Here is a 12,856-nt window from a genome sequence, read left to right as displayed (position 1 = left end):
ATAGTACTTTGCAAGTAATTTGATAAAGATACTCAAATGACATGAGCAAGTGATGAACTTGCCTGAACACTGCAAAGTTTTGCAGTTGGATGGTGTGGACTGACCCTTGTCCTCTGTTTCTGAAAAATAGCATCATTGTCCGATAAGGGCAATGGTTAAAGAAGCAATTATGCATGATTCAGCTTTTAGGGTTTGTTTCCCCCCTTCCGGTGTCTTATTATTTCATGTGAGAGGTTAATACTAAGAATAATTTTGGGATACTTTATTTAGGGTAAAATACAACCTTGAAATGTTGTCAAGGTGTTTTTAAAGTCCAAAAGTATTAATGGGCTTATTTTCATTATTGCAAATATAAGGTGTGATTTAAATGATTATTATAATCACCAAATTAAGACTTATTCTTAGTTGTCTTCAAAAATTCCCTTTTATATTTTATTTAGGTAGAGAATTTTATGCTGATCAATTTTCATATTTTTAATTATTTTTAAGAGCTTTTAAACATTTCTTGTGTAATTTCAAAGTTTCTGTATTTAAATGATTTGTGAAATGACAATAATGCCCCTGGGCCCACCTGTCAGGGTGGCCCAGCGGGTTAACCCTAACCCGAGCCACACTTGGGCTCGGTCGGTCGCACCGACCCCTTCTCTTCTTCCTCGCGAAACCCTACCTCTCTCTCTCTCGCTCTCGCGACACCGTGGTCGCCTCGCCGTCGCCGAATTAATCCGGCCGCCTCCGACCAGCTCCAGCGGCGCGGTTGGTCGCAAAGGAACCACCGCTCGACGGCGCACCTTCTGGTCCGCGTCGATCTGGCTTTCGCCGCCGTTCCAGCTCGCCCCCAACCCTGCTGCACCTCGGCCGCATGGATCCGTGAAGATCCGCCGTTCACCGGCGGCCCTGGCGCCGTGGCGCCGCCGTGGTGATGTCGGCGTTGCGGCGAGGTGGTGGCCTGGCTCGGCTTGGCCTGGCGCCGCCGTTCGCCCGACGTGTGCCACCGTGCCGCCAAGGCTACGCGTCTCTGCTTCGCCTGTAAGTGGCTCCCTCCTTTCCTTCTCATCTGATCTTCCTCTTCCTGTGCTAGGGCATGTAATGGCGGCTCCTCTTTTTGGAGGCGCTGCCATGCTGTGAGATTGCTGCGGTGCTTTGCTGGCTATGGTTGCTGCTGCTGCGCTAGTCTTTGTGTGTGCTGCTATTCTGTGCTGGCTGCTGCTATTGCTCTACTGCCATGACTTGGTTCTATTCTTGTGCTCATGCTGGTATACTCCTCTCTCTGAGCTAAGCATCTGTGCTCATCTTCTGTACTGTTGTGACTCATGAACACTTGCTCATGAACATTCTATGATGCTCCTGCCATGCTAGGTTGGTCTTGAGATGCTACTGGTATTGTACCTATGCTGTGTATCTAGTTAATTGCCCCTGGCTTGATTTCTGGGATGAATCCTTGCATATTTGCAAGTGCCAGTGCTATTTGTGTGATGCTTATTGGACTCTGGCTCATGGTAGGCTTGGCCTTGCTTAATTGTTGTCCATATACATCAATTCCTTGATGATATGCTTCTGGATACAATCATAAAAATGGTTTATGTACTTGTCTGTGATTCAATTGTTGCTTAACTGTGGTTGTTTAATTTATATGATTCCTGTGTGATGCCAGTGATGCCCTAGCATGCCCTGGCATGCTCTAGCAAGCTCCTGATGATCTTGTGATCATCAGTTGCTTGTTAAAAGCTGTGGTGCTCCATCTTGTGCCTTACTAGTGCTCAATTTGAGCTGTGTGTGGGTGACAGATAAGTACTGGTGTGTGCTGTTGTTGGCTTAAGCAATTGCTGTTGCTTGCAGTGATCCATTGGATCCACTGCAAGGCTCTGGTGTATTGATTACTTGTATATTCATTTATCTGTGTTGTCTTGCTTGGCTAAGTGGATAAATGATGTGAACTGTGAATCAGTGATGATCATCTCAATTAGATGTGCTAGGTCTAGCTGGATGACAACCTCTGGTTGGTACCCTAGCCCTCTACTGAATCCAAATGGATGATGATGTAGTGGTTTCATGTGTTGGCTAATCTTGTGGTTGAGGTGGCCTCAACAACAAGTATTTGTTGTTCAGGAAGCTCCCACCCCTTTGTTGGCTTACTGTGGCTTAGTGAATATCTCACTGGATAAACCCTTGTTGGTTTTCCAGTGACCTTTGCTGTTGACAAACAGGAATAGACACTATCTGTCTATTTGTCTGATGGCTTGCTGGGCTTTAGGTGCTAGGTGATTTTGGATGGCTAGTTAGGGATTAATCCAGGTTGGATTCCTCTGGTATTGTCACCATGCTGACATACCAATGTTCCCTTGGTGGTTTCCTTCTGGCTGATCTCTAGTTTGCTTGCACCAAAAGGCTTAGTAGCCAGATGATGATACAAACTGGGTACTCACACCCTTTGGCTTGTGTGTGTTTGATGCACATGCTTATTTATGAGCAAGAGAGATGCTTGCTCATGATTCTTTGTGTATACCTCACTCCAGCTCCTAGAATGAGTTGTTGGTGTAGAGGATTTCTTCTGGTTTGGATTTATGAACTTGCTCTGCTCCTCCTGGCTTGCTGGTGATGCTTGATCAATTTCTGGTGATTGGAGTGGATGAAACAGCTTTAGCTGTTCATCTGTTCTTGGTGTTCTTGAGCTGTTCTTGCTATCTGGTTACTTACCCTGCTGCCTGTCGATGGATGAAGCTAATGGCTAGGGTTTTGGCTGTGAAAAGCTTTTATATGATCTTCTTCTTCTTCTTCTCTGGTCGACAACAAGGCCTGGCATGTGTGGTGACTCACTAGCTGTGTGTGTGTGCTGTGCTCCATGCACACAGCCTTGTGAGCAGGCTGTGTGTGTGTGTATCCTGATGCTTTGCATCTGGCTTGGGACTTAGCTGTGAGATGGATCAGCTCGGCTGATCTTTGATCATATCCACTTCATTTCATTATTTTTGCTAACCTGCCAAGTGGCAATGCCACTTGGCATAACACTTGTCTTTTTTCTAGTTTGTGTGAATGCAGGGAACAAGATGATGATCCAGATGAACATCAAGTTGTAGTTTAGGAATTCCATTTGAATTGTAATCTTCTTTATTTTGCTTTTTTCTATTTATTCCAATTCATGTAATATGTTGTAATATTTCATATTTCATTTCTGGATATTGTAATTGACAATGTATCATATGTGATTATCAATAAAGCTCAAATTTTCCTTAATGAACTTTATCTAAGTGTTGTACTATTTATATTCTTGGTTACTTATAATTGTTTATTGAATTATCTTAAGTTTGAATTATGGAATATCAATTTGATGTTTGAATTTGAAATTCAAATTTAAATTTGGTTTGAATTCAATCATGCAACTTAATTTTGAATTCAATCATGCAACTTAAGATTGTGATGCAATATCTCTTCTCTCTTCTCAAAATCCTAATTTAGTTGAGTAGGAACAAGTTTGTCGCACTCTCGAAACCCTAACCCTGTAAGATGTCGAGAGAGAAACCTGTCCCCCTTCGATGCAGTTTTGTTTTAAAAGCGCGAAATTTTCCCGGAATTTACGATGCAATGCACATCCCTTTCTAAAATCTACCCCTCGATCGTCTCTAAACCTGGGACATTACAGTGACTTGGGCCGTTCGGTCGGCCCACATGAAGCGAAGCTAGCGATCATCCCGCTCGCGCCAGCGTTTGGTCGACCCACAAAACATCGAACCGTTTTCACTTAGCGGTGGCAGACCCTGTAATATTTCCAGTATCAGGTCAACGGTCCAGGGGCAAAATCGGAAGAAAAAATGACGGACCAAGGAAACAATCCTCCCTTATTATTAGGTATAGATTATGGTCAAAGAAAAAATATTTAAGTATTTCGTAAGAATGTTCCTGAATTTCGAAAGAAATGTTTTCGCATACTTAAATTCATTTATTCATCTATTTACCATACAATACTTACTACTTTCAAATAAAGCGTATGTGCACTCCATACAATTATTAAATATAAAATATATGAAATAACAATAAAAATGTATGCATATTACATTAAGCGTTCACAAACTTCAAAGAAAATGTTCTCGCGTACATATAAACTAGGAAGTTTGTGGCGCGGCGCACGCCGCGCCCGTGTTGTCTAGGGTGCGGCATCCTTTTTTTAAATGGGCGTCCTTTAGGTTTGAGAGTGCATGGTTTCTTTTCAAAAACAGCTGAAAAAACATCTAAAACTCGACCGCGCCCTTGGTATCAAGATAGTTGGTTACAATTTTGTAGAAATAATAGAATATTTGGGTTGCTGAAGTACGGTGGAAGTGCTAGTGAAATAGACGACCGATGGTAGAGTGCATTTGTTTCTAGATCGTTGTTTAAAATATTGTACAAAATAAAAAAAATCTAGGTAGCTGAAGTACCGAAGAAGGGCCGGTGAAATTAGCGGCGGATGGTAGAGTAGTTTTGTTTTCAGTGTTTTTACAAAAGAAAATGTTAGTATTTCTCCGGCCGAAAGAGGCAACATGTGATGAAGTAAATCTATCTTTCTTTTCTAACGTTACCGTAGAAGAAGGTCATCCCAGGTGAAAATATGGCGGATGGTGGATTAAGTATTTCTTTTTCGATGTTACCGTAGAAGAACACAACATTATTTTCCCCGAGTAAAAGAGGGGGCGGATGTTGGATTTTTTTAATCACCATTGAAGAATTATGCACTACTAAATTAATATCGGCGGGTAATTACTGTCCAGAACCACAGTTGAGGTTAAAGATTCGTGTAAAAATTACTTCTGCCTCCTGCTGGTGCCGCTCGTACATGACAAAAGCATCTACGGTCGCCGCTACCACTGTTTTGGTGCTATTGTTTTAGTGTAAATAGACAATAGTTACTATTTTGGTATGTGATTTTTGAGTCGTTGGGTATATAACTTTCCAGTTTTAAGAAGCAAACCCTGTAAATGGAAAAGAAAACAACATTAGCGAGCTGAATCTATGTAAGGTAGTGGAGATGATGGCTTTTATATTTAGGTCATCACAGATGGTGGTGAAGGCACCAGACTGTTTTTGTAACAAATTAGTAAACCTAGATGAAAATTTTAGTTTTATTGTCCCTGGTTGTAAAAGTTTCCTCAGGGTGCCACTTCACATGGTTCTACAACAGCCCGATGTCATTTTAAGAAAAGGATCGAGTCATTCCTAGCAGTGGTGAAATTAAGATTAGCATGTCTATGTTTATATTTATTCGGAGGCTAATATTTATCCCGATGTCATTTTTTTTACAGATTCAATATTAATCAATTTACTAAATCTAGAATACATATCTGCTGGAAGTTTTTCCTACATTTTAGAAAAAAAGGCATTTTGCAGAAGTCAAATAACTGGATGGGCCAAACTGTCATTTGCACATGCCTTGCACATACAGAAAATCAAATAACTGAGGGTCCATAAACACAACTGGAGACCCATGTACTGCAAAGGCTGACATAAGGACCTACAATAAACATGGTATGTAAGAGAAGAAGTATGTTGGCAAGCAAGCACATGCATTAATTGTAAATGCCCAACATCAATGTTTCTTTAGTTCTTCCATGTGCCTTTTAGCTGAATATTTCAGTGAGAAGAACCTAAATTTTCTATTAGCAAACACTCAAAGAAAAGGAAATGTTCTGCTAATGTGCCACCTCCTTCTCATGACACCGACATAAGTGGTGATCAACATAAACTAACTTTGCTACTTGTGGTCTAGTAACCGCCATTCTGTACCAACTGTTCATCCATTCCTACAAACAATATTTATGAATCAACCCACAGGTTTAAGCGCCGGGAGAAACCATTATGATTTTGCTGCTCTATTTTCATGTATCACCTAATTCATCTGGCTGAATTGTTCAAAAAAAAAAAATCTGGCTGAATAATCATGCCTTCTCATACATGAAACCCAAAGGCATTAGACTGGGACATAGTAGTCAGCAGTACAATATATTGTTTGCTCACTTGACACTGATAGTGCCATTTGTAAGATCACCAAATGTTTATTTCTTTGAGAGACGACATGGCATTTTCGAACTTAGTCGAAGGAAGGATGGGTTACAGACATGTAAACAATGAATGGCCTCTTTTCAAGTGGTTTGTACTGGAAGTAGATGGGTTGGGTTACGTTAGGAAATTTGGTCCATACGATTTTCTGACAGCACTGTCGACCATTTCTTCCCTTCTGAACCTTCTAAAGGTGAAAGCAACAAAAAGAAAAGAGGACAAAGCAGAGTGAGGCAAGCGACCCAGGTCGGCAGAGTACCCTCGGCCGCCGCGCCGGAGCGGAGGAGCGGAGCAGGAGGAGCCGCGGCCGTCGCGTGGGAGCGAAGGAGCGGAGCAGGAGGAGCCGTGGCCGGAGCGAAGGAGCGGAGCAGGAGAAAATCCTGAGCACGGAGGCTGCGAGGGGCCTGGCGCGGTCACCACTGGATCTATGGCGGGCGGTGCTTGGCTGAAGATGGCGGAGGAGAAAGAAGCAGAGGCCACGGGGAGGATGGAGATCGGGAGTGCTCAGTTGCCGATCCAGCGCTGGCCATGGCGGGTGTCGCAGCGGGCATACCAACTCGCTCGCTGGCAAAAGGATGACCAAGCATGAAGCGTGGGAAAGGATGGCGGCGACTGGGCGTGGGCGGCGCTTCGGTGCTCTGCTCTTGCAACGATCTGTCAAAGTGGAGCTCCACTCAAGGAGTGGAATCGAATCGTGGGCCTGGTACGCTACTTCTTGCTACAGTACTATATTTTCCCTAAGACCATATACTGTAAGCATTTTGGTGGTCCATTCCTCTCTTTAGGGGATATGAATTTTGGAAAGAAGAGAAGATATACTTCTTTTTTCTGTTCTGCTGGGGCTTTGATTTAGTTTCATATTCAGTTAGCTCCATTCGTTTAAGCACACCATTGAGTGATTGGTAGACCAATAACTAAACGAAATACCGGAGGTGAGAAAAGATATAACTATGGAGACTGTATATTCATACTAAGTAAATCAATAGAACCAAATATAGACAATTTGAAGAGGTTATTGTTCTGCCAAGGCTTTGGCAGAATATTGGAGACTGGAGGTAAGAAAAGATAGCATCACATGGAGCTGTAGATTAATGCTGAGTAAACCAATCGAACCAAAAGTAGGTAATTATAGAAATAGTCTTCCGCAATTAAGAACATAGACAACAGAAAATAAAACACTGGAAGTGCCACAAAGTACTACCGGCTGGCAGAAGCATAGCACTATCTACATCTGACGTAAGCCTCTATCCATGACTGCATCAACTGCTGTAGCTAAGTTAAGCATCAAATACTTGCAGTTGACATCTATAGACAGGTTAATTCCTTGAGCAAAGTCTTGCTCCCGCGATGGAGCTCAAATAACCAGCTCCTATTTTCTGCAAAACATTAAAAATCAAACATTGAGAAATTTTTAAAAATCACTTTAGAACATCTATGTAGGAAACACTACGTCTAGGATTGCATCAGTATGCACAAACACATTAAGCAATGGGCATTTACATTTTCCATCCGGAGAGATCTGGGTCGTGGGCACTTTGGAGAAAAAGAAAATATGCAGAACAGCTCAACATGTGGTTACAGACTCAAATCTAGATCCTTTTGTTTTTTTAATCCTTCTTATACATACTTGTAACTTAGTAACTTTATTAATTATTAATAAAACTGCAGAGGTAAACTCTCCCACTGTTTACCCTTAAAAAAGGGGGTGGAGGGAAGAGAATCAGAGATAACATTGTAGTATCAGCAATGCACTAACCGTGAATAACTATATATTCTCTGGTACTACAGACCTATGATCTGATTGCAATGTGAAGAAAACAAATCTATATGGTACATCAGCACTCAACAAATATGAGGTAATGCACTTCCAGTAAAAGAATGTGAGACTGCAAGCAGAACAAAAGCAATCGGCACACCAGAACGAATAATCCTCAAAGCACTAACTTATTTTTTATGAAGGTGTGCTAACACATTGTTACAGTTACATCAGAACTAAAATGTCTTCAACCTGAGCCTTCTTCTATGGCATACGCCTAGTCGCAACGATACTGAACTGATGATGAAAAGGTATCTATTATGGAAATTTCTTATTAGGCTTGTCCCGAGGGTAGCCTACCCCAACTTGGTTGGGAAAGAGACTTTGATGTTGTTTGATGTTGTAGCTTGCCCTGAGGGTAATCTGCAGGTAGGCTACAGAAATATCGAACTGGTGGTGGAACCTTCATGTATGGTACTATACCGAATTACAAAGGGAAAAATAAATCTACGTTGCTGCATTGATATATGACGACAGAGAATTATAATACCCCATTTCACATGCATTTTTTGCTCAAGGAAGACACCACTCTAAATACAGTTCATTATGTAAGCTAGTAAAGTGGCAGCTATTGAGTTGTACATGACAACGATGACTAAGTAAGATCCATTTCAGTGTGTGTGCATGTTGTGTTACCCGTGCAACTTTTGTTGTCCTTGATCCAGAAGTAAGCCAACATACCCTGAGATAAAAACACTGCTATCAACAAAACTCGCTCACAGATAACTGGCTGTGAGAAAAATATTGGCAGCAGCATTCGAGATTGCAGGGCAGAGTAACAAATCTAAATCAGTCATGAGTATTAACCTTCTGTTGCGGTGAGAGTCAACAAAAAAATTTGCAAGCATTCTCTTGATATCCATAATGGGGTAGCCACCTCGGAGTACTCAACATCATGGAGCACCCAAAATTTGTCTTGTCTGTATTGTTGATGGCGATGAATGAACCTAGACACCAGCCTATACAGACCTGACCACCTGAGTGGAAGGAGCCTTTCCTACCTCTCCCTAGACCTGAAACCACCAAACATACTTCAAATTGGTTGAATATAAACACCCAATTTCTATACAGATTACAGAAAGCTCAAAAAAATTCAGCAGACCAACCTGTAACATAGCTCGGGATAGATCAAGTTTATAGCTCTGGATAGATCAAGTTCATTTGACAATGTTTCAAGGAAACATCATAATGTCCTCAGTGCTTCCCAGAACCAGGTGCTGAAGTACATTCTATCCATACAATATTTGAAAATAGTGTGTAAACTATCTTTTTGCCACCTCTACACTCAGCAGCACTTCATCCAAAACAATGTTGAAGTACTAAAATGCAACCATCGGGATTGCAGTCTGTTAACTGAAACATGAAAAGAAAAACAAATCAGGATAGATATAATCCAGAAATCAGGTGGACCTGTATTCCATGTTATCTTGTGGTGGCAGAACCAGTTGTCATTAATCCTTTACCAGATTGTTATCAGCTCTAATTTTCAGTAGCTTACAAAGATGGAGTAAACATTTTTTGATCTGTGCATACCTGAATGAGAATAAGGTTAAGTACTTATGGAAGTGTAGCATTATAATGGTGGAAGGAAGACTGTCATGTGTGAAGTTCAATTACAACAAATGGAGATAATGAGGTAACAATATATTTGTTGGGGAAAGGAGGCTACATATTGGTTCCAACAATTCAAATGGTCTATAACAGAGGGCGAGTAAACAAATTGTTTAAATTTTCGAGGGATACCTCATGTCGACAACTATAAAATCCAACTTGTATAAGTGGTGGTATGTGCGTCCTTACAATTATTCTTTCCTGGCGATCTTGAATGTAGCAGGGCAATTGTGTTCCTGTGAATCTTGTTCTTTCCACTGCCCAAATAATTGTGGTCTGGAAATGACATGCTAGGTCGACAACACATTCCCATCTGAGATCATTAGTTAGGGTGGCACACTAAAAGTTCTCACATAAGCACTAAATCTAAGAAATGCCAATCATTGATGTGGTGATACTTTGTGAACACAAAATTCAGTTGTTGCAGCCTGTCATGACATGTGCAAATCGAAAATTTTAACTAACCTGAAGTTGCTATTTGATGATATTAGAGATCTGGAACCTCTTTAATGCACCTTGACTATTCCTTCCTGGTGATCTTAAATCTAGTAGGGCAATTGTGTCACAAAAATGGATCAGCTTAGGCGAAGCAATGAATTGGTAAAAAAATATCTATAATCAACATAAAACAGCCACAACTCGTTGAGAATTGTTGCATTGATGCAGGTCTAGCTGGAACATGGCGGATGGATGTAGAGGCGAGGAGCTAGAGGTTCCAGAGCAGGTTACCAGTCTCTCGGTGGTCGGCTGAGATTGACGTAGTGCCCGAACGCGCCGAGCATGTAGTACTTCAGGTGGGTGATGTGCCCACGCCTCATCTCCAAGGGCTAGTCAGTAGCAGCAGCAACAGGTACTGACTGGTGCTGTTTCTTATCTCAGTTATCTTCTCCTCTTCTTGCTGTTGTACACACAGAGAGAAAGCTCCAATCAATGGACAACAAATCTAACATATGGATCTGACAAAAAAATTTGCAGAATCGGAGAGGAGGATCGAGCCTTGGTGAGGGTACCTGGTATTATGGCCGTGTCTCTCATTTGCCGCTGCCAGATCTCCCTCGTATTCCACATCCACCTCATCAAAGCCATCGCAACGCAACTCTGCCGCTCAGCCGGTGGGATGGCCTCGGCGGCGCCGGCCACCGGCCACATAGGAGTCCAGCCCTGGGCCACCGGTAAAATAGGAGCTCTTCCCAGGGACGTGCGACCCTGATGGATGCCTGAGCGCACGCAGCCAAAGAGGGGGAGAAGACCGCCGTTTCCTGGCGTAGTGGTGAGCGGCAGCCATGGAATTTTATTTGGCCGGAGCGGAGGGGGATTGGGTGGGGCGGAGGAGTCAATTCCTCTTTTTTGGAAGTCGCTGGAAACTCGGTGGTGGGACATCCTCACCGCTTTGACTGGAAACGGTGGCAACCGGAAAACGGGAGACTAAGGGAAGAATAGAAAAAAAATAACATCTGAAAGAGGCAAGGTAACCGGATGGACCAGAGAAAACTATGGGATGCTGCCGGTAATCCAGGGATTTGCACACAAAAAAAGAGAGAATGAAACTAACTTTTCCTAGATCTGCAGGTACCGGTTCACCCATCTACAGGGGAAAAGACTAACGTGGTAAAATTTGATTGGAGAGGAATGGACCATGAATAGTACCCAAACTGATTATGTTAAAGCAAATGGGGTTAGCTTTTATATAGTGTATAATGTATAATAAAGTGTACTGCACCTACACAACTGGAGTGGCTAAAAACAGAGCAAACAACCCAGATCAACATCGGGCAAACAAAACAGATCAACAGAGCAGTATGGATTTGGAAGTCGTTACAGAGAGGATTGCAAATGAATGGGCAACATTTCAAAGAGATCCATACAGAGAGCAGACAACATGCACTAGCTATAAAGCGTTCACAGACTTCAAATTTCAATTAGCCTTCAAAAACATTAGCCCAACCAGGCAGCATATGTAAGATAAATAAGCAAAAAGATAGTTGGTCCAGTGTTCTACTACCATATCCAACAGATAGCTAAGCAAAAGGCAACCATGTAAAGCCGTTTTATATTATGGAACGGAGGGAGTAAGAACATAAAAGGGACATCATTTGATTATCAAGAGCTTCTAGTTACCTCATTTTTTTAGGTAATTGGAGAAGACAGCTGCATGTAGAGGCACGTTAGAAAAACTGTTTCTGCAAGCTTTCACGTCATTTTCATTGACATATCGAGTACATGACTGCAACTTTTGGCCATTCTTCGTGTCAACCATGATCATCCACGCCGTGCCATCAAATTCCTTCTCCTTAACAGGCAGTAGAGGAAATCCGGGTCATCCACGCTGATGATTGGGAACTCTGGGAGACGGGGAGTTATACGAAGATTCTTGTATTTAGGTTGCTTCCAAAGAGAAGCGAGTTTGATCACACGATGGTTCTCCCAGTTGAAGTCAGCATTCAGAGTCCAAACGGTGATTTCCGAATCAGATTGGGCTCCCTTGTATGAGTCATAATGAACATCATGCAATTCATCATCCATGGAAACTGCCTCATGCGCCAGTCATTGTCGATGTGGACGAAGTACATCCTGCCTTGGCTGATGGACACACTTCGGAATCTGTCAGGGTAGCACTTGGAGATCCGTACCTTAACAGAGTACTTCTTTTCTCCAGGGAAAGGCGCAAAGTGGAGCATCGGAGATCTTCGGTTGGAGAAATCGCATAGCAGGACGCCGCTGAAGTAGTCAACCCAGCACAGGAAGCGGCCGTCAAAGGGGAACACATTGTCGGTTGACCAGAAGATGGGGAACTTGCTAATGCTCTGGTCCCTCGGCCGCGGGGCAGTCTGCGTGGAGACCTCCCATTTCTCGGACTTGGAGTAGTAGACGCAGAGTTTGGTCATCATGGGAACATTACAGGCTTCGTCTTCTTCTTCTTCGTCGTCGTCGCTGCGGATGCCCTCTCTTGCAGCCTCAGAGACAATGAGGTCGGCCACGAGGTAGTGGTCGGCGCGCCTCAGGATGCCTATGGCGTGGTCATCCACCAAGAACTTTCTACTATCGGCCAAGCCACGGGCACTCCTAGTGTACACAGGGAGCCGCAGCAACGATGGGGCAGCACTAGTAGAAAATCTCTCATCAATACATGTTCCAGAGAGCCATTCGTACCGGTTGAGCAACCGGTATAAAATATCCGGCACTAAAGCTCCCCCCCTTCGTACCGGTTGCTTACCAACCGGTATAAAAGGGGCCTCCACGTGTGCCACCAGGAGAGCTCAGGGCCAAGGAGCTTTGGTACCGGTTGGTAATACGAACCGGTAGCAAAGGTTCCCACCCGCGGCAGGAAATTTGCACGAATCTCTGCCGCGGCAGAGAATTCAAGTTTTAGGGTTTTTGGAGGGGTTTAGGGATATCGGTTTG

At 42.9% G+C, this 12,856-nt stretch overlaps 2 long non-coding RNA genes across 9 annotated transcripts; one reads left to right on the top strand and one right to left on the bottom strand.

Moving 5' to 3' along the window:
* Window positions 1–6,177: 6,177 nt before the first annotated feature.
* On the top strand, window positions 6,178–11,142 carry LOC127295240 (uncharacterized). Its single transcript, XR_007847635.2, has 3 exons — window positions 6,178–6,730; window positions 10,121–10,304; window positions 10,430–11,142. It is a non-coding gene; the product is annotated as an uncharacterized lncRNA (long non-coding RNA).
* LOC127295239 (uncharacterized) lies at window positions 7,084–10,590 on the bottom strand. Of its 8 annotated transcripts, XR_011743213.1 has the most exons (7): window positions 10,465–10,590; window positions 10,184–10,352; window positions 9,920–9,999; window positions 9,644–9,744; window positions 8,950–9,196; window positions 8,651–8,856; window positions 7,084–8,525 (listed from the first exon to the last, which is right to left on the bottom strand). It is a non-coding gene; the product is annotated as an uncharacterized lncRNA (long non-coding RNA). The 8 variants fall into 8 exon arrangements; XR_007847627.2 differs by having other exon boundaries at window positions 7,084–7,403; window positions 8,480–8,525; window positions 8,950–9,999; XR_011743215.1 differs by having other exon boundaries at window positions 9,587–9,999.
* Window positions 11,143–12,856: the final 1,714 nt, after the last annotated feature.

This window comes from Lolium perenne, chromosome 4 (genome assembly GCF_019359855.2).
Source record: "Lolium perenne isolate Kyuss_39 chromosome 4, Kyuss_2.0, whole genome shotgun sequence".
NCBI lineage: Eukaryota > Viridiplantae > Streptophyta > Magnoliopsida > Poales > Poaceae > Lolium > Lolium perenne.
The sequence above is the reverse complement of the archived record's forward strand: the minus strand, read 5'-3'. Positions and strand labels throughout refer to the sequence as shown.